This window comes from Macaca nemestrina, chromosome 7 (genome assembly GCF_043159975.1).
Source record: "Macaca nemestrina isolate mMacNem1 chromosome 7, mMacNem.hap1, whole genome shotgun sequence".
Taxonomy (NCBI): Eukaryota; Metazoa; Chordata; class Mammalia; order Primates; family Cercopithecidae; genus Macaca; species Macaca nemestrina.
In genome coordinates, this window is record NC_092131.1 from 158,092,854 (window position 1) to 158,111,384 (window position 18,531).

Genomic DNA, 18,531 nt, shown 5'->3' on the forward strand with positions numbered 1-18,531 from the left:
TCTCTTATGGCCAGGAGCAATGGCTCTCGCCTGTAATCCCAACACTTTAGTAGACCAAGGCAGGAGGATCACTCGAGTCAAGGAGTTTGAGACCAGTGTGGGCAACATGGCAAAACCCTGTCTCTTTTTTCTTTTCTTTCTCTTTTTTTTCTTTTCTTTTTTTTTTTTTTGAGATAGAGTTTCGCTCTTGTTGCCCAGGTTGGAGTGCAGTGGTGTGATCTCGGCTCACTGCAACCTCCACCTCCCGGGTTCAAGCAATTCTCTCTGCCTCAGCCTCCCAAGTAGCTGGGATTACAGGCACACGCCACCACACCCGGCTAATTTTGTATTTTTAGTAGAGAAGGGGTTTCTCCATGTTGGTCAGGCTGGTCTTGAACTCCTGACCTCAGGTGATCCACCCACCTCGGCCTCCCAAAGTGCTGGGATTACAGGAGTGAGCCACCACACCCAACCGGCAAAACCCCATCTCTAAAAAAAAATACAATAATTAGCTGGGCCTGGTGGCACATGCCTGAAGTCCTGGTTACTTTGGAGGCTGAGATAGGAGGCTGTCTTGAGCCCGGGAGGCGGAGATTGCAGTGAGCCAAGATGGTACCACTGCACTGCAGCCTGGGTGACAGAGCGAGACCCTGTCTCAAAAAAAAAAAAGTATTATCTTTTATGGAACATTATTATTCATGACAGTGTATTATGTGTTATGATTAATACCTAATTATTCATGACTCATTTATATTTTGACTCATATGTTGTCATTGGTAGTAACAAGAATTTCATTTCACTGTAAACATTTAAAATTAAGATATCACTAAATACTAATTCCAGCCTTCTCCCTGTCTTTTGCTCCCTTCCATTGTTCCAGATGAGTAAGGTTAAATGCATTTTTGGAGAGAAGAGGGTTATAAAACCCTCCACAAAATCTGTTTTCTAAAGCAAAGCCATTCCATTAAGCAACCCTAAATTTGGATTGTCAAAGTCCCATAGACTCTGAAAAACAAGTTGTTAAAAACTTATAATGAGTTTCGGTGTTGCTGCATTTGGAAATGCTTGCCTCTCAGCAGCAGCCCTTGTACTAGACTGCTCTAGGAGAGGGAGAGGGCAGATGTCTGAGGGACTCTTGTCTTTGAGACCATCATTTCAGACATTAGTTGAAATACTATATTCTTGACCTTCATACATTCTTTAATTATGAATTCCTAGCAGTCATAATTTGTAAAAAGCATATGAACAAATCCCCTAATGACAGATCAGAGATGATTAACTTAAAATATTTAATTCAATTCAGAAGAGCCAAAGATGGAATATCTTCTCCTTCCTCTCCCTCTACCCCTGTACCAGCAAGCCTGACTTTTTCTAACAATATCCTTAAGTTAGAGAAAATGCAAATGAAGCTTTGGGGATTCAACTTAAAATGAAAACATTTTGCAGCTGTCATGGCTAATTTGACAATAAATATGAGCATCAGTAATTCTCTTAATATATTTCTTGAATAAGAATCTTAGAGGTAAGAAAATATTGCCTCCAAAGGCTCCTGCTGATGCGCTACATCTTCAGATGTATTTCATGTCTGGAATTGACCCACTTTCTTATGAAAATGATCACCAATATACAACTTGAAGTTAGTGTTTAGGCTCAGCTGAGCTCACAGGAGCACCCCCACCGTAGTTTTCTGTGCAGAATTAGTTTCAGTTCTGCTGGCCAGTCTGAGAAAAGAGCACTTAAATGGTATTTGTATGACATAATTTACTACTTTTATTTTTACAGCTCTTATGCTGTCAAGATTTATTTTTTAAGTGCCTGCCATATTTCAAGAAGTGAGCATACCAGGAGAAGTAAGACAAAGTCCCTATTCCACCCACCCAGCTCTCCATGACAACTTACAGATAATTACAACATATTGAGAAGCAGATACAACATATTGACAGGGTTATGCCCAGAATGCTGTGGAAGCTCAGAAAAGAGCATCTAAAACTTGCTTTAAAGAAATGTACAAGTAGCCAGGCACCTGTAGTCCTAGCTACTCAAGAGGCTGAGTGGCAGGATCACATGAGCCCAGGAGTTTGTGGCTGCAGTAAGCTATGATCAGTCACTACACCCCAACGTGGGCAACAGAGCGATCCTCCCACCTCAGCCTCCTGGGTAGCTGGGACTACAGGCACACATTACCACACCTGGCTAATTTTTTGTATTTTTTGTAAAGATAGGGTTTCACCATGTTGCTCAGGCTGGTCTCCAACTGCTGGGCTCAAGCAGTCTGCTTCTTGGCCTCCCAAAGTGCTGAGATTACAGGTGTGAGTCACTCTGCCCGGCCCAAACACGATTTCTGTGCTTTGATATTGACTTCAACCTTGGTACCTACAAGAAGATAATGTATTCTAGCAAACATTTTTTTTAAAACAGGATTTGCTAAAACAGTGCGCTCTAAAAAGAAATCAATGCAATGGCTGATCTAAGAAATCTTAATTATTTCCTTAATTAATTCAGCAGTCAGAGCCCTGAAAGAATTAATGGCCCATTCCCCAAAGTCATTGTAATAATACTCAATTTAAAGATAGCTTTCAACCTGTTCTCCCAGACTCCTGGCTGAACTGAAATTGTGGAAACTGTCCTGCATTCCTAATTCTCATTCACGCCGCTCTTCAAATTGGTCACTTAAATACTGTTTATTCTGCCACCTAAATATTTATTTAATTTTTATCCTCATTGCCCTTATTGCCTATTATAGCTCACCTGGATTGTTACAGTGATTTCCCAACTAGTTCTTAGCATGGTATACACAGCCCTTCACCATCTGGCCCTTGTTTACCTCTCCATATTGATCTCCTGCAACAGATGTCCTTGTACCAGGGCAGTTACTTGAAATTCCTAGAACATGCCCTAGACATGATGGTCTCACTCCCACCAGACTACCCCTGTACCTTGTACATACCTCTGTTATGACAGCTATCATCCCATTGTAATTTGGGAGATATTCTCCCCTACCCAAAAATAAGGTTCACTTTCTAATTAATAGATAGTCAAAGGAATCATTCTATCATTCCTCATCTCTAGAGTCTTCCTGGGTGGGAAGAATGGGCACAAGAAATAGGGCCCCATTACTTTCTTGGAGCACGGGGATGACTTGAATGCACTGAGAAGGCTGCCCCAGAAACTGTTCATTGGCTCTGCATCTTGCACAGTCTGATGCCACACGCTTTTTTAAGCATCTTTTTTTGTCGTCATTTTTTGTTTTGAGATGGAGTTTCTCCCTGTCGCCCAGGCTCTGAACTGCAGTGATCTGGGCTCACCGCAACTTCTACCTCCCAGGTTCAAGCAATTCTCCTTCTGCAGCCCCACGGGTGGCTGGAATTACAGGCACCCGCTACCACGCCCAGCTAATTGTTGTATTTTTAGTAGAGACAGGGTTTCACCCTGTTGGCCAGGCTGGTCTCAAACTCCCGACCTAAGGTGATCCACCTGCCTTGCCTCCCAAAGTGCTGGGATTACAGGCATGAGCCACCATGCCCGGCACTTTTCTAAACATCTTTGACAAATTAAAAAGAGCACCCCAGCCTGGCCCAGTGGCTCACACCTGTAATCCCAGCACTTTGGGAGGCTGAGTTAGGTGGATCACTTGCGCCCAGGATTTTGAGACCAGCCTGGACAACATGCTGAGAACCCATCTCTACGAACAAACAGACAAACATTAGCTGGGCCTGGTGGCACATACCTGTAGTCGCAGCTACCCAGGGGGCTGAGGTAGGACGATCAATTGAGGTCAGGTGTTCAAGGCTACAGGGAGCCATGATTGCGCCACCACACTCCAGCCTGGGTGACAGAGCAAGATCCTATCTCAAAAAGATAAAAATAAATAAATAAATACATTAATTAATTAAAAAGAGCACCCCAGAGAACAACTATAAGACACTCTACCTGGGGAGAAAAACCTACAGAGCCAAATAAACTTGTCAATGATGCATCTTTTTCTTTTTCTTTTTTTTTTTTTTTTGAAACGGAGTCTCACTCTGTCGCCCAGGCTGGAGTGCAGTGGCCCAATCTCAGCTCACTGCAAGCTCCGCCTCCCAGGTTCACGCCATTCTCCTGCCTCAGCCTCCCGAGTAGCTGGGACTACAGGCGCCTGCCACCTCGCCCGGCTAGTTTTTTGTATTTTTTAGTAGAGACGGGGTTTCACCAGGTTAGCCAGGATGGTCTTGATCTCCTGACCTTGTGATTTGCCCATCTCGGCCTCCCAATGATGCATCTTTTTACTGATGCAGCAGCTTTTCTTGTCTTGAACTGATGACGTCTTTTGGCCCATACATGTCATGCTGAAGATTAGGGAGATCTGGAGTGTGGAAAGGAAGAACAAGATTAGTAACCGCCTTTGGGAATGCAGAGAAGGTGTATATAACCTCTCATGTTATCCCTGGCACCTGCCTCATCAGCTTCCCCATCTGGGGGATTTGGGATTGGTTATCCACTGATATTTAATCTCCAGGATATAGAAATTTGGAAATGTTCTAATCAAAAATCTATTGGCTGGGCGCAGTGGCTCACACCCATAATCCTAGCACTTTGGGAGGCCGAGGCAGGTGGATCATTTGAGGTCAGGGGTTCAAGACCTGCCTGGCCAACATGAGAAAACCCTATCTCTACTGAAAATCAAAAAAAAAAAAAAAAAAAAAAAAAAAAAAAAAAGCCGGGCGTGGTGACGCACATTTGTAGTCCCAGCTACTTGGGAGGCTGAGGCTGGAGAATTCCTTCAACCTAGGAGGCAGAGGTTGCGCTGAGCTGAGATCATGCCGCTGCACTCCATCCTGGATGAAGGGCAAGATTCTGTCTCCAAAAATAAAACAAATAAATAAATCTATTAAGGATGAGTGTGGTGTCATTACGAAAAAAAAAATCTAAAATCTGGCTTTAAATGCTGGTCATTTTTTACTTCATAATCTTCAAATATTGTTGGCTAAGTTACTGGTTTCTGTTAAATTTTGAGGGTTTCCCTCTTTGTGTGCCTTCTTGGAGAAGTCCAGCCTCTATACTGTTTTCAACAGGAGTAGTGTTCTGGTTGAAGCAGGCCAATAGTGCCCAGGTCTAAGGAATCCAAAGAGTTCAGAAAAGAATTCAAGCAATGGGCTGTATATGTGTGCATAGCTACCAATTTGTAAATCTAGTCAGAGGACTATCAAGGCAGCCCAAAGCTGCATAGAAGGATGGAGCTATAGGTTGCTTCTGCAGCAGCTACATGAGAAAATCAAAAAGTGAGAGTCTAGCGTTTAGAAAGAATGTGAGCTTTGGAGCAAGGCAGCGTGGATTTGAGTCCCATGTACTAGTTGTGTTATCTTAGGCATGTCACTTAACTTCACTAAACCTTTGTTTCTCTTTATAAAATGGGGTTAATAGAAAGTTGTTAGCATTAGAGATAATGTTTGTAGAATGCTTTGCACATGGTAGGCTCTTAAGAAATGGTAGTTATGATTTGGGGTTTCTGTCAAGAGTGGTGTGATGGATGCTAATGCTCCACCCAGGTCCCCACTAGGGGTCCTGTTGGCAGTGGTCAACATTCAGTTACTGCTTAAGACAAGCTTATAAAAGACTTGGTTATCTTGGCTTAACTTGAAACAACTCTAAAGGCCATTCTGGCTCCAGATCTCCCCATGGTCCAACCAAGTCAACACTAGGCCCACATGGCAGCTCAGCTTCTCCCTCTGCTCACTCCAGCTTTTTCCCCCTCTCTTCCATGAACTTTTTTTTTGTTTTTTAAGACAGTGTCTTACTCTGTCACCCAAGCTGGAGTGCAGAATGCAGTGGCACAATCTCAGCTCACTGCAACCTCAGCCTCCCAGGTTCAAGCGATTCTCTTGCCTCGGACTCCCTAGTAGCTGGAATTAACAGGCATGTGCCACCACGCCCAGCTAATTTTTGTATTTTTAGTAGAGATGGGGTTTTGCCATGTTGGCCAGGCTGGTCTCGAACTCCTGGCTTCAAGTGATCCCCCCGCTTTGGCCTCCCAAAGTGCTGGGATTACAGGCGTGAACCTCCACGCCTGGCCAAAGAACACTCCTGAATAAACATCCTGCATGCTGAACTCTGTCCCAGAGTTTATTTCCTAAGGAATCTGACCTGTGACAGATGATAAGGCCGGTAGCCAATTCTATGTTATCATTTATCACTCATGGATCTGAAGCCCAACGATCCTGTGACATCTTGGCGAGGTGTCAGGATATATTTTAGAAAGACAGGCAAAGCACCAGAAAAACTGTAAAAAGAAAAATCTTAGAAATGTAGCACTTTCCTATAGAAAGGCATTTGATAATTTCCAAAAGTTAAAAATATCCTAAATCCTGCTCCACAGGACCCCAAGAGCATGGAAGTATTTTTTAGCCTCAATTTCCTGAAAATAACTTGACTATGAGGTTCACATCAGTATAATTAAGCAAATGTAATGATTAGTCTTTTCCAGTATTGAACTTTTAATTCCCTTTCCAATGGCAAGGACCCAGTTAGTGACCTTCCTGGAAGCAAAGCCGTGTTACTTGCCCGTGACTGTGTCGATTGTATAAGAAGTTACTTTAGAGCTGGGCTGCATTGTCGACATCTTTCTGGAGTTGAGGCTGGGAGCCCCTTGTCTCACTCAGCTTCTTCCCCTTCCCTCCTCTCCCAGGTACAGCCTATGTAGTTGGAATCAGCAAACTAGATAAAAGGCTGTACCCAGCAGACCAATTCTGAAGTGAATGTCTAGAGTTAAGCTAGACTCTCATTTGGATAGGGATACCATCTCCAGGAATACCCTTACGCCAGTTTGATCCTCTGTTCTTTCCTACACTGATCTCACTGGGTATTAGGAGTTGAAGACTCGGGAAGGAGGAGCTCATCAGGTAATTAGCCTGGTCATAGTCATTTAGTAATTAATCAACAAATACTTCTTGGCCAGGTGTGGTGGCTCATGGCTGTAATCCCATCACATTGGGAGGCCGAGGCAGAAGGATCCCTTGAGCCCAGGAGTTCAAGACCAGCCTGGGCAACATAGGGAGACACCCCCCCCTTCAGAAACTTTAAAAATTAACTGGATGTGGTGGCGCATGCCTGTGGTTCCAGCTATTCCGAGGCTGAGGTAGGAGGATCGCTTGAGCCCAGGAGGTCAAGGCGGCAGTGAGCAGTGATTGTGCCACTGCACTCCAGCCTGAGCCTCTGCAACAGAGCAAGACCCTGTCTCAAAAGAGAAACAAAAACCCACAAATACTTCTTGAGGATCATGTACAGCACTGGGCTGTGAACCATGAATGCAAACACTGGACACCATGCTTCTATCTCTCCCAGTAATGGAGAGGAGAGTGGACTTAAACATGGAAAGGTTAGCATTAGGACAGCTAAGCTGTGCAGGCAGTGAATACTATGAGATCAGAGAAAAGATGGCTTTTTCCAAGTCACTTCTTCAGATATCTCTAAACCGCGTGTCTCTGCAAACTTGAGATAGCTCAGGTAGTGCCTTGCTCAGATGAGACCCTCAGTAGATACACATTGAATTGAGTGTTTTTCCCAGTGGTTTTCCATTCACTTTTTGGCCTTCAAATAACACAATATTCAGTTGGCAGCAGATGTTAAGATTTTTTCAGCAGTAATATCCCAACCAGTGTTGCTGTGCAGCCCTCAGTGGACTCTAGGTCTCATGTTTGTAACCTTGCTGTGCAGAGGCACAGAGGATGACAGGGATGTGCCAGAGGCCTCAGGGAGCCTGCTGGGCTCAAGGTTCCTGCCTCCCCTCCACTCACCCCTACTCTTCTTGACCAAAAACTGAAGAGGGAGCAGTCACACACTTCCGGAAAACTTGCCTCCTCTGTCTGCTGTCTCCATCACACTGCAAAGCCTGGACCATGATTCTTCCTGATGCACTGGGGACCTGGTCATTCCCACCCTACCCCCAGTGCACATTAAGACATACATTTCCAAGCCCAAGAATTATTTATTTATTTATTATTTGAGACAGAGTTTCGCTCTTGCTGCCCAGACTGGAGTGCAATGGCACGATCTCGGCTCACTGCAACCTCTGCCTCTCGGGTTCAAGCAGTTCTCCTGCCTCAGCCTCCCAAGTAGCTGGGATTACAGGCATGTGCCACCATGCCTGGCTAATTTCTTTTAGTATTTTTAGTAGAAATGGGGTTTCACCATTTTGGCCAGGCTAGTCTCAAACTCCTGACCTCAGAGGATCTGCCCTCCTTGGCCTCCCAAAGGGCTGGGATTACAGGCGGGAGCCACCACGCCCGACCCTTAAGAATTATTTATAGACCAAGAGACATCTGTTGCTGCTCAGCCACTGAAATACCACATCTGGGAGAACCCTCAGGAAACTGAGTTGAGGTACCCAATGGTACTTGTCTCAAAGCACATCCACAGCTTCTGCCTCAGCCAAGTTTCGGAGGCTCTGCCTCTGGTTAAGTGAGATGACGTTGCAGGGGACACTTTATTAGCCCCTTTCCATCTCTGTCAGTTCCTATCCCTTCTTCTGGACAGTTGAAGAGTTCTCAGTCTTATATACAAGATCATACAAATAAATCTTTATTCCCCACCCTCACCCCAACCAGACTGTCACCCCTAAAGCCCTCACATATAGAAATCCAGCAGTCCCACTACTGCCTGGGTTATAGTCTAGGAAATAGCGGGCCTGGGAAGGACAGAGGCTGGTATTAGCCTCAGGATCCACTCTGAGAAGATCTCGCAACGATCCTCATTTTATGAGGCTGGAGGCGTGCATTAGATGATCTAATGGGACTTTTCCGTCGCTCACAGTGGAATGTAAAATGACCAGACTTGTAGCAGGAAAGTAGTTTCACATAATGGTGTTCACTGTGTCAGGCCTGCTAGAGGCAGTTTCTAAAATTGAATGGATTCTGTTTAGTTACTCTTTCCATTTACTTTGAGCAATGGCCCTGAGTTTTTTAGATTAATTTCACTAGCAATAAACATCTAACTTGTTAAATCTACTCGATTACCCTTTTTAAAGAAAAAAAAAAAACTAAATCCTTGTTTAGGAGAAGATGAACCTGGGATGTCATAACTTTGATCGACTAATAACAGAGGATTTTGAGCACATAAGGGGACATGAGATTATTTGTGGATAGAGAAACTGAGGCACAGAAAGGGAAAATGACCTGCCCAAGAGATCACAATCAGAATGTGCCTTTTCTTACTCCCATCACTTCCCTCCTGCCCCAAACTCCCTGCCAAAGTTGAACGTGGAGGACTTGCCTCCTTGGCATGGAACTACATGCTCAGCATATTTCCTATACCCACCCCAACCCTCCATGGAGGGGCAGCTGGATCCTCTCCCAGGAAAAGGAGAGAAAGGAGAAGGCTGGTCTTGACAGCCAAGACAGAATTCTGACTAAGGAGCCTCAAGGATCACAGATGTAGAGAGGAAACAGCAGGTTGAGGTTCTGGGGCACCTTCCAGCCCCACCTCCTAGGTAAGAGAACCCAAAGGCCAGGATAGGACATGTTCTGGAACAGACTCCCTGTCACTGACAGCAGATCTGGGGTGAAAAGGGGAGTTCTTTCCCCAGATTGAGTTTGATGATAACCGCTGGCTTTACTTTCTGATGATCTAGTTCATAGCAAAAGTGCAGTGAGTTTTGAGCTAGTTAGCCATTGAAAATAAATGGTAACTGGGGACTCGAACTTGCAAGACAGAGTTGGGTAGCTGCCCACTGTCATGAAAGGCAGAATTTTAAAACCTGGCAGGAAGGAGCAGTGTTTCTCTGTAGTATTTAACTCACAGCCTAATGCTCTGAGGTTGGTACTCTTGGTATATGAAAACGTGGAAGGTTAATGAAAGTGGGGTTTGTGCTGACACAGTTGGATTGTGACAGAAGTCAAATATCTGCTTCTCTTTCCCTTATCCGTGTAGTCTTGGCTTCAAGAGCTGCAAGACCAACAGATGCCAGTGATCCCCAGACCAGCAACAGCAGCATCACCTGGGAACTTGTTAGAAATGCAAATTATCAGGCCCCACAGCAGACCTATGAACTAGAAACTCTAGGGGTGGAGCCCAGAAATCTGTATTTTAACAAGCCCTCCAGGTGATTCTGAGGCAGACTCAGGTGTGAGAACCAATGGTCCGGAATATGGTATGGTTCCTAATTTGCTGTTTATTAAGGAAAGTCTGCCTTCTGAGTGAGCTAGCTAGCTTCCTCCTGTCTTGCCTCCTTCTCCTCTTCTCCACCACTGGGACAGCCACTATTGGAAGATTTGGGGTTTGTCCTGTATTTGTACAGGAAACTGTCTCTCCACCCATCTCTCTGGCTCCGGGCCCCAGCTGTCTCACTCCTCTCCTGGGACTCTTACTACTGTTGTTCCAGTGAGGTTGTTTCTACTTAGTGCTGGGAAGGGAGGCATAAACCTGGCTTCTGCTCCTCTAGTGAGATCACAGATCAAGGCAGACCATGGAATTTTCTTCAGAGTTCTGCTTGCTGTGACAAGGGGCTTTCAAGGGAGGCCCTGGCAGTCCTTCTCCCGAGAAGCAGTGAAAATGACTTGTCTGGTCCTGGGATAGGATGCCAGCAGCTGTGTGTGACTGGGCATGCTCTGGGGAGGTTGGGGCTTCAGTCAGAGAGCTGTGGGCCCTGCTTGCCCATCCCTCTCTCATTTATCTGTCCATATCCTGTTGTGCAGTGCCCTGGGGAATCCCGGGGGAAGACACTAATGCTACAGGTAGCTCCTGTAGCTTTAACTACAGAGGGAACCTGTTCTGTTTTTTGAGAGAGATCAGGGCACTGGGTTAATTTCTTGAAATATATTTTGCCAAATGCTTTTTTCTTTTTATTCTAATTAAAGCCAAGGCATTAAAAGGTATAGTGTCTATTGGAATTGTGTCATATCTTATTCCCCTTACTCAACTCCTCCTTTCTAGGGAGCATGTCTGGAGCCTGTCACAGAAGCTTTGCCTTTGTCTCTGTGGCACTGACTAGAAGCTGCCAGGCTTCTGAGGGGATTTGGTTTGATTACATATATTTGATATTTTCTATTCTTCTGATCTGATCAGGGAAAAAAAATAGCCTTGGGTAAGAAGAAGATGCAGATGTGTACTTTAAGAGCCGCTTTGGGCATATTTCCAAAATGGTAGCCACTCCCAAATCTTGGGGACACTACAAGGTGGACATGTAGCCATGATCCATTCATGCATTCTTATCCAGGGGGGACAGGCTTCTGTTCCTTGAGTGCATTGACTCATTGCTGAGGCCTTGTGTGTTCAAGTCCATCCATCCTGGAGGAAGAATAAGTCACAAGAGGCTGAGAAAGTTGGCAGGAAAACTCACAGGGTTTTTATGTATATTTTGTGTCTTGATTTGAGCCCTACAGACATCCTTAGAGAGATGTAGGATTAACTCTGTTTTATAGATAAGGAAGCTGAAGTTCAGGTAGATTAAGGAATGGGTCTGAAATCACAAGCTGAGAAGTGGCAGATCAGGGCCTTGATTCTAAGTCTACTTAGTGCTCGTTCTCAAAGCCTTTGCCTTCCCAGAGCTCTTCCCCTTTCTGCTCCCTGTGCCTCATCTTCTAAGGAACATGAGTAACCTGATAGGGGAGTTGAAAAGGAAACTGCACCCAGACTGCACTCAGGACTCAAAGATCCTGACCCGTTTACTAATGAAATATGTCTACCTCGGGATACATCACATATGTTGGTGCTGGCCAGTAAACAATTTTTTGTGAAGAGGAGGGAAATAGCCAAAGAGTTATGAGGAACAATGAGTTTATCATATTTCTCCTGACCCTGGTCACCCAGGATACTCCCTAAAACCCCAGAAATTCCCAGATTTGCCAAACATGCATTTGTCCTTTGCAAAAATAAAAAAGCAATAAAATGAGCTGTCAAACTGTCGTTAGGGTTGGAGCAATGGGAAGTCAATCTTTCTCCAAATTCTGGATTTTCTTTACAAGTTATTTGAAGCAGCATTGTATGAGAAGTGCAGCTGTATTAGAGAATGTGTGTGTGTGTCTGTTGGGGGTGGGGGGAGGTGTAAGTGAGAGATAGAGAAGAGAGAGAGAGGCCGGGCGCGGTGGCTCAAGCCTGTAATCCCAGCACTTTGGGAGGCCGAGACGGGCAGATCACGAGGTCAGGAGATCGAGACCATCCTGGCTAACACGGTGAAACCCCATCTCTACTAGCCGGGCGAGGTGGCGGGCGCCTGTAGTCCCAGCTACTCGGGAGACTGAGGCAGGAGAATGGCGTGAACCCGGGAGGCGGAGCTTGCAGTGAGCTGAGATCCGGCCACTGCACTCCAGCCTGGGCGACAGAGCGAGACTCCGTCTCAAAAAAAAAAAAAAAAAAAAAAAAAAAAGAGAAGAGAGAGAGAGACAGAGAATAGAGAAAGAGAATATGAGCTTCACAAATACAAAGCAATGAGTTTTTTTCTAACAAGCCTGGCTGAGTTTCCAGTAATTCTGCAGCTGTGACATGACTAGTCCACTGAGATATTCAGCACTGGTTGGAAAAATACAACTAAAGTTTATTCAATCAATAGCAAGATGCAGTGATGCTTTTAAGAGTCACCTTACTTGTAAAAGTGGCTTCACCAAAGATAGGAAAGATGAACGAGTTGTCTGCTTTTCTTCAGACCTGGCTCTGTTTTTCTTTCTAGACACTTCACAGGGTACAAAGATTTCATATAGAAATGAGACACCTTGTCTCTTGAAGCATCACCATTGATATCTCAATAAGACTAGCCCTCTCTTTAGCCGGGCTCTTACAAGCTGTACAACAGCAGGTTTGAAGTTCTGCTCAGAGGGTCTTAATTGCCCTTGTTGAGTCTGCTTTGGGCCATCTGTGCTGACAGAACACTTAGTCCTCCCTCCCATGACATTTCCTTGCACACAGTGACCTCCATGTTCCAGATTGAATGTGATTTCCCCGCCCCATGTGCACGTCGTGCGTGTCACACCATGTGGCGATGAGCAAAGCCAGTTCTCTGACCCAAGTGAGGACTGCCAACAGGGCTCCCTGCAGCACTGCACCTGGCATCTGAACCTACAGATATCTGTGTGACATCACGAAAATCACCCCAGCTCTCAATTTGCATGTAGAAGGGGGTTGTTGGGGCAAAGAAGTTGCTGTATTTAAGGATTTGGTAAGAACAGTGGCTAAGAAGCACTGATCCTCTCTCCTTCTGAGCTCTGATTTCCCTCCACTTTGGGTCCTGGCCACTCCTCCAGGAGCCACATGGTTACCTGGCCCCACAGCAGCCTCCTGGCACTGTAGTTTGGATACCAAAAGCCTGCTTGGGCCCCATTCTTTCCAGCCTGATGGCTGAGTTCTGAGAGTAGGAAACAGAAGGGAGTACCTGGGTGAACTATGGCCCTGCCGCATTTGTGGTGACCTGCTACTCAAGACAGTATTGCTTGCAGATGGACGTCTTTGCATTTCCCCCCTGGAATGAGCTTTCTTAATCTTCTCCCAGAGTGAGCTGGCTGCTCTTCTAGCTGCAGCCTCAGCAGTTTCTGGACAGATTTTGTTGGTTTATGACTAAGCAGGAAAAGCAGGAAAAGTGAGCTCCTGGGCCAAGAGCTCAGCAGGGGTTCCCTCCCTTCAAAGAAAGTGTAAAGAAGGTGCTGAAGTTAGGGAATCTGGGGCTCTGCTGTTAGCACTTGTGCTCCACACCCTCCCTCTGCCTCAGAAAGCTGGGCTGGGTGTAGCATGTGACCACAGAGGCAGGGACTGCACCCCAGAAATTGATTCACACTTTTCTGCTCAGCTCACTAATGCCATGGCCCTGAGAAGATGACCTACTGTGGCTGTTCCTCTGTAACATTAAAGTGCTTCTACACAGCATCTGCTATGGAACCTGAAGGACGTCCGCATGCCACTCATGCCCTCACACCACTGATAAAGAAAGCAAGGAAGTATTTGGCCTACAAGAAATTTAAATATAAAGTTAAGCTAGGATGCAGGCTAAGATGCCATCCCATCCCTGGTGCCTGTTTCTTCCCTGGCAGGTCTCCAAGGACAACTCGTTCAACTCTTGCCCTTCCTCCAGGGTGCCTAGTCTCAGTGTGTCTTTCTTCCACCTCTGGACTCTTGTACTTTGGGCTATGGGTGCCCACTTTCTGTAATCCCTCCATTTTACTCTGCCTTCTCTAAGGGCCCGTGAAACCAAGGCCAGCTACCCTTTAACAGATTTTGAACCAAGATCATAGCATGTGGCCAGGAGGAAGTTGGAATCACTCTTACCCTCTGCTAGACTCACTTTGTTTGCACTTGCTTGTGAGGTACTTGTGTGCCTCACAAGTAAGCAGGATTGAATAAAGTGGAGCCTAATGAGTGGGGCTTTCTGCATATTGGCTTCTCTCATCAGGATACTGCATGCCAGAGAGCCTGGGAATAACCTCATCCATGATGGGTTAAAATAAAGTTTCTCTCCTGCCCATGGATATCGATGATGAGAGAGAACATGCAATTAACCTTGAATACTTTAGGTCACTGGCCCGAGCTTGCTTACTGCTTGCTGCCTCAGTCCCTTCCCTAAAGAATAGGCAAACCATAGAGAACCAGAACCAGGAGTTCCAGGAAGGAGCAAAAATAGGAATTATCCCACCCTCAGAGCTGCACAGTGATTCCAAGAGGCTCATGAATCATTCTGTGCACCATATAGAGAGAATAAATGGGTTGTACCTATATGCACTGGTATTTTCAAAGATGTATAGGTACTGTTGTGGTTCATAAAATATAAATTTATTTTTTAAACAAGTGCTTAATAAGTTATTTTGATCCAATAATGTCTTTGGGAAGAGAATAACCTCAGAAGTTTAGCTGCAGGGTGAGGATTTGGGTGCTCTGCCTCAGCTCACTTGTCCTGAAGATAAATGTCCTCAGGCATGGAGCTCTGACTTTGTGACTAAACAGTAATCACCTGTCAGCGCAAGTGCCTGTTTCTCCAGTATAATCAGTGGCACAACATTCAATGCACGGTTTAGCCACAGTGCCAGGGCAACTGCAGGCAAAGGGAAGGGAGGACGGCCTTGCCACCTCATCAAAAGAAAAGACTGGCTGTCAGAGAATATTCCAGAAACCCCTGGACTTAGGACTGGGAGACCCTGGAGAGGGTATCCTAGGACACAGCTGGCATCAGGAAGTGCAAGGGGATCCACAAGCCCAGGAAGTGGTAAAATTCCTAAAATCTTGCCCCTGCCATTGGCTTATAGGGAGCCCATCCTGATGGTTCAGCTCCTGTGATTTCATCCAATGCTGCCTCAGGCCACTCCACCAGCCACAGGTGTGAGTACCTCAAAGGAAGGGCTTTGTCCAACCCTCTGTGAAAGGTGCCTTCGCAGCAGTGCTCTAAGTTGATTCTACCTTTGCATACCTGCTGGGGATTTAAATTTCATGGAATTCTGCTACGAGAAGGAAGTCTGTCTTCTACCTCTTTCCTCATTCCCCTCACCCCCACCCCAGCCTTGGAGAAATAGCAAAGGAAGATGCTTCTCTTCATTAGTCTATGCAAGAGACCTGCAGCTCAAAACAATGTGTCTAATACTGGTAACTGGTAAATGGGAACTTGAGGGAACTATGTCTTCACAGCTGGGAGCAGGGGGATTCACCAGGTGCTGAAAAGTAACCAGAAAAAGGTCTTTTTTTATGTAGCTGTAGGGAATGGGTAATGGGATATGTCCTTATTTCCTAACTACTCCAAGAGAAAAGCCATACTTCCTTTTTCTTCCTGTGAAGTAGAAGAAATCTGAAGTTGAATCTACTAAGTTCAGGGTTCTCACCAGCTAAGAGCCTTACAAGTGCATCTGAGCTCGCAGCCCATGAGAATGAGTTGTTTTATGGAAGGCAGGATTCTTATTAAAAGTCCATATGATCTCCATCACAGAAGCATGTTTTCCCTATAGCTATCTCTATCCCATTGCTAATCTGGTTGTTGTATGTATGGAAGCAAACTTCTTCAGCCCGTAAAACTCACATCATACTGTAGTAGTGTTTGTGAAAAACATTTTTTCATTTAAAAACAAACAAACAAACAAAAAAACCAGCTGATCATAATGCAATAGCCAGCTTTGTGCAAAGTAAAATTTGTAGAGAAAAACAATGAAAATATGCTACTGTCTTTCACTGTTTCATTTCAGTTGCTCTGAGAGAGATAATAGTGTAGGATATGCTGCACGGAATAGAGTTGAACATGTTTCCTCTGCTCCCAGAGAACCTGAAATACCTCTTTAAGCTCTTCTCACTCTCAGGGCATCAGTGAAGAAGTAGTTAATAGGCCCTGCACAAAGAAAGTTCTGACGGAGTCCTTTGAAAGACCTGGTTTGTGGCCCACCACCCAGAAGTCCCAGCGTGATTCATAATGAGTCTCTGTCCTGAGAGTTACTCTTTCCTGTGGGGGACCAAAGACAGGGGGAATAGGGCCTGCGAGTTCAGGCTTATGTTGTGAGAGGGAGTGTGAGGCCAGCAGAAGTGATACCAGTGGGCTGGGGGAGCTCCCCAAACGTCGGTGAGACCTCCACCCCAGCTGGTGTCCAGGCTCTTGACACCATTGAGAAGATAATAATTCTGTCAAGGAATTCAAGGAAGAGTCAGAAAATAGTAAAAGTACAGAGATTTATTGCAAAGGGCAAAGTACACATTCAAGAAAAGGGAGCGTAGGCTCACTCAAGAGAGTCACACAGTGGGGTTTGGGATTTCTGTCTTTATGGGTTTCTTTAACCAAGGGGTGGAATATTCATGAAAATTCTTGGGAAAGGGTAGAGATTTCTCATAACCGCAGTGGCACCTATTTTTACAGCAAATATGGGTGGTCTTGGAACAGTCCTGGCGCTGGTAGGTGTGTGATCTAGTATGTTAATGAGTTTATAATGAGGTCCTAGGAGAAACCTAGGTCAAATCCAGCCACATACTGGGTTCAGTAGGTATTAGCTAGCTTGGTCCATGCCCTGTTTTTTAGGGTCTTATCAGCCCATAGCCTCTAGTCATGTGAAACTGCTGTCTGGAATTTTTATTCTCTTGTGACCACCCTATATTATTCCTGTCTCAGACGAGGAGGGACGTGTGCCCACATGTTGCCTCCTTCTGTAGTTGAGCTGTCTACTCACCCATTCTTCCAGCTCCTGCAAGGACAAACTTCTTAACATAACTGCTACGAGATTAGCATGCTACCCTAGTTCTCCTTGGATAGTATGGGGTGAGCTAGCAGAAGGGGAAGAGGGGAGGTGTAAACCTTTTGTGAAGGTCTTAAAAATATGCTCATTCTTGGGGCAGGGCCAGGCCCTTTGATAATTACCCACAGCCTTGGGCCTTGGCATGGGAGAGATCTTTGGATCTTATCTTACAACCTCAATTTGTGAGGCAAACGTGATAACCACTACACTACAGAAATTCCTCATACAACCTCAATTTGTATGCAAAATTAGACATAGACCCGCCAGAGATGATCATCTGAACTAAGCTGCAGAGACCACTGCAGGGAGGCCAGTGATGGATGCTGTGCAGGCTCCAGGTGTTTTGACAGTTTCCTGCAAGTCATTCTCCTCCCACTTCATCCTTGGCACCCAGGCAGGTCTCTGAAGTAGAAGGTTATGGGTTATAAACAACCTAGCTTTTCACCATTTTGTGAAATCTTTCAGCCAACCTTTTCCCTTCTATTTGTTCAGTAATTTATTCCACAAAGAATTCTTATTGAGGACCTGCCTGCCATGCCTCAGGCCTTGTGCTAAGTTCTGGGGGAAGGCTTCTGACTTCATGAAAATTACAGTCTAGAAAGGAAGCAGATAGTAAATAAATAAGTAAACAAATCAACAAGATAATTACAGATTGGTATAAGTGCTATGAAGGACATAAATGGCAAAATGAGATGGAAAGTAACTGGGAAGGGCTGTACTATAAGGAAAGGCCTCTCTGAAGAGGGGACATTTGAGCTGAGTCCTCAAAAAACAGGAGTGGCTGCAAAGAGCTGCAAGAAGAACATTCCCGGCAGAGGGATTGCAAAGACAGAGAGGCAGAAAAGCCTTGGGGAGTTCAGAACGGAAAGGCCATGGCTGGAGTACAGTGAGGAGAATGATTTTGGGTGAGTGCAGAGAGAAGTCAGGAGCCAGGCTATACAGGGCCTGGGACGCCATGATCAGAGTTTTCATTTTATTCTGAGAGCAACAAGTATTAAGAGAAGTGAGTAACATAAAGATCATTGTATGTTCACTGCCACATTGTTTGTAATAGCAAATTAGAAACAAATGTCATCAATATGGAACTGGGTAAATAATTTTAGATTCATTGCAGTGACATGCAGCAGTTAAAAACGGTGAGGGATATCTATATATATTGCTATAGAAGGATTTGCAAGATACCCTAAGTGGGAGAAAAGAGCTTAAAAATATGTTACAAAATGTATTTTTAAAAGAGGAGATGTATATGTATGTAGGTTTGCCTGTGTATAAAACATCACATAAAGGATATACAAGAGGGCTGGGCATGGTGGCTCACGCCTATCATCCTAGCACTTTGGGAGGCTGAGGCAGGCAGATCACCTAAGGTCAGAAGTTAGAGACCAGCCTGACCAACATGGTGAAA

General features: G+C 45.1%; 1 protein-coding gene across 21 annotated transcripts in view; it reads left to right on the forward strand.

Moving 5' to 3' along the window:
- Positions 1–18,531, forward strand: part of LOC105491308 (FERM domain containing 5) — a 347,868-nt gene that overhangs the window by 268,551 nt on the left and 60,786 nt on the right. The gene's annotated exons all lie outside the window — the stretch shown is intronic.